This window comes from Solanum pennellii, chromosome 6 (assembly GCF_001406875.1).
Source record: "Solanum pennellii chromosome 6, SPENNV200".
NCBI classification, from domain to species: Eukaryota; Viridiplantae; Streptophyta; class Magnoliopsida; order Solanales; family Solanaceae; genus Solanum; species Solanum pennellii.
The window spans coordinates 52,652,443-52,656,233 of record NC_028642.1 but is presented as its reverse complement, the minus strand read 5'-3'; the positions used below and the strand labels follow the sequence as shown (position 1 = coordinate 52,656,233).

The 3,791-nt window shown below is 35.5% G+C and overlaps 1 long non-coding RNA gene across 1 annotated transcript in view; it reads right to left on the bottom strand.

Annotated features, from left to right (window-relative positions):
- Window positions 1-246: 246 nt before the first annotated feature.
- The window catches only part of LOC107021826, an 8,777-nt gene continuing 5,232 nt past the window's right edge, over window positions 247-3,791 (bottom strand). Inside the window, exon 3 of the long non-coding RNA XR_001457086.2 lies at window positions 247-3,036. This is a non-coding gene — a long non-coding RNA (uncharacterized LOC107021826). The remainder of the gene's footprint in view (window positions 3,037-3,791) is intronic.

The window sequence follows — 3,791 nt, the reverse complement described above, 5'->3', positions numbered from 1 at the left end:
ATGAAATTTACTCTTTACGCTATAAGATTTATGTAAATTATACTATAATCTATAAGTGAGATCTAAAAATAATAAAAATTTACATAAATCTCATAGTGTTAAGAGATACTTACATCATAACTCACGGATTGTGAATGATACATTACTTAATGTATTAAAAAGGGATAGAGATGTATCCGAGAGGGGAGAAAAGTATCCAAAAGGGGAAGTACGTCTCTGAGAGGAGATAGGATGACAAAATATTGATAACAGAAATAGTAGGGAAATTCTTAGTAAATTAACAATGTACAATATGTACCAATAGTGTAATTTGATTTGTGTTATGAAACACATTTATTTTGACCACAACAATTAGAGGTCTTACAAAACCCAACAATAAAGGGAAATTCCTTGTTGCTCGATACTAATTCAAGACTCATAATCATATTTGAAATAAGACCATCCTACACATAATTAGCATGTATCTCCCCCGGTCATACTTTAGTATCACATCGTTAACTTCCATCCCAATGCTAGTGGTTTTTTTATTGCTACAACATGTAGCTCCAAGTCTGTAAAATATTTGCTAGAGTAAAACATGAACATGAATTTCATTATTCAAAGATTAGTAACCAAACATTAAGCCTATAATGAATTCAGTAAAAAAAAAACATTCAAAATGAGATACATAACACTCAACTGGGGGAACTTGTCCTTTACCATTCCCGTAATCAAATATATATTATCACTTGATACAATAAAATGAAGTAACTTCCCTCTAACAATCTTCTTGTTATTCATGTTGCAGCAGTAACTGAAAGTTCTTTTTTTTTTAACACAAGTTAAGTCTTTTATTTTCTGTTAGCAGACGTACAGGCCAAACTAGGACATCATTCTGGATTCAACTAATGAAGTTATCTAACCTAGCAATAAAAGCAGATGTACCAGCAAAATTAGATTGATGAACTACAAACAATACGTAAAACTTTAAAAGACAGATATTATGGTTTCTTATTAGGACTTCCTCTTCCCTGTTCACTGATCCACTCACCTTAATAACTCAAAAAATATTTAGTAGCAATTAAGTTGCTTGGGTTGTGCTTTGAAAAGAAGATTAAAATATTTTGTAAACTGAGAAATTTCTCACATGGCTGGTTAGTGCTTGCTCAGTCAACTATGTTGGCACCAAATGTGATTTGCTCATTTTATAACACATTCATTCACGTGCCGAAATGGATGTTATAATGTCAACTATGAATCTATGTTGCTCCGACTTCCCAATTATACTTCCACATCTCGTGTTAGATCTTCCAAAAATACACAGTTCTAGGAGGACCCAACATACATTTATCAACACTTTAGAAGAGTCCGAGCAACATAACTTAAAACACAGAGGAAAAGTTGAAGCAATGAAAAAGGAGGGCAGCTTAAGCATCAAACACACAATTATAATTTTCTAGGGTCAACAATTAAGAAAGGCTCCAAAATGACCTAAAAACATCCACTTAGTGTGTTCTGAAATTGAAGTGATCAAGTCACATATTTATAAACAACATGTTATCTTTCGAAGCCATTGTACACATATTTAATGGTAGATATTCCAGTAAAATCTGTACTTATGATCCTTCTTCGGCCTCAACAACAAGGCAAAACCCTACCAACAAACCAAAGATAAGCATATACACAGAGAAACCAACTTAAGTTCAAAGAATTTACCTATCTAAGGTGCAAATAACAAGTTTCTGTAGCATAAATGATAAAATGAATAACTAAACGTAAAAACGATTCAGGCCTCAGGAACACAGAAGCATTAGCTCAATGTTGCAAGACAGAAAAATGCAATCCAGTATTGCAATGGACATCATAGGTGATACCCTTTGATTCACTTACAAGCTTAAGACCAGTTGCCCAGCCAGAAACAACAATAACATAAGCAAAACATTGGCAGGAAATATAAGATAAAACCATGCTGGATCAGCAGACTGGAATGTTCTACACTATCTAACAAAATCAACCAAAATGACCTGATATTTATCTCCATATTGTTTGTTGAAAGTTGCCTTAATGGCTTCAGCAGATGCCCTGTGACCCCTACCAGTATCACTTATCAAAATGAGCACCTTTTTTGGACATTCTAATTCAACACCATTAATGGGCACTAATCCTTTATCCTTGGTAACATCCCCATTTTCACTCAACCCATTGTTATCCTCACAATCAACACCAACAGAGCACTCAAGTGGAATTCACTCGCAATGTAGCCTAATATCTCTATCAAAATGAAGAATAAATCTTCTAATGCTTGAAAATACAACCATTTCTACGACTATTGAAACTAGACAGGGTTCTATAGCTTATTCTTATGATTTAAACACAAAAGATCCCAACTTGAGTGTACATCTGAAGTATAGCTGTTGTTAGTGAGTTTATTGGAATTATCAGATGCGAAAAAGCCAAACTTGGATACAAAATCAAAGGGGTTGGCAGCTTCTTGAGTCACAGAGGAAGGTTGTACCATTCTTGAAAATTTGGGAGATTATGATATGATCAGAATCAATGCGCAATATGAAAATGTGACACAAGTTGGGTATGGTTTCTCTCTTCGGTGGGGTTTTTTTCCTAAAAATCTTTATATAACCTGAAAAGTTGGCAACTGAGAAAGTGATTCCTAGCTCACTGATTAAGACGATGATGGCATAAATACACTCCGTGCTTCTAATCGTTCAGATCTTTGGGGTTGCTTTTTTAATAATCGTTACAATTCTTCATATTGGTTTTATACCAGTAACCAATACTATTACCTGGCTGGAAAGAATATACATAAGACATATCCAAGTCCAGTGCACAAGCATTGAAGTTTTAGCAGCAACCAATTATCGGAACAAATGTGTCTGCTCACAGTGACATTGGTTGGCATCTAACATCTTCACAACTCTTGTGGTAGAACTTCTTCACCAACTTCAATTATACATGCATCCTCACATTTGTACCATTGGTTTCGCAAATGCAAATACGTCACATAGTGACCAGATTCTAACATTCCTGAATGTGTGACCACTGCAAAAATTTCAAATTCTGTAAAAACGTCTGATTCATCACCGTCAAATAAAAAGATTATGTTCCCGTATCTTTTTCTTACAATTGAAGATGATAAATATGGTTTCATGTCCAAAGACAAAGGAAATTGCACATGGCGATCGATCTTTCTGGTGGGAGAATGTCGAATCATTTTATATGAAAGTAGAGCACAAGAGGGAGAGCTTGATGTAAAATTTCTGATCAGATCTCAATTTTTTTCTGGTCTTGTAAGAGGTCCAAGCAACCTACAAGAGATTCATTTGGCTTACTAGACTTACTAGCCTTTTGGCTGGAATTACAGGTGACATTCTCAAGAGCCCACCATGAGAATACACTGGCAATCAATAACTCTCAAGTTTTCAAGGTCTTAATACATGAATCAAGCATAAACATGACAAGATCTGTACTATATCTACTAACTGTATTGCATTTCACACAGAAAGAGATGAACCATATGCATTATCAAAGCTACAAACCCCAGACCATGTCCTACCAGAGACACGAAGTATAAGAACCATTCTTATCAAAATATACTTTTGATTGCCGAACTTGTTTTCCCTCTTTGCCCTACATGTCTAACATTTAAATGAAGAGCTCAAAAGCATCTTGCTGCACGTAGGTAGAATCATTTTCTGAATGTTGCCACCAACTGCAAACATAAACAACAAGGCACCGTCGTGAACTGAGGCCCCCCCACCCCACCCTAGCCTCGAGGCACCGTCGTGCCACGAGGC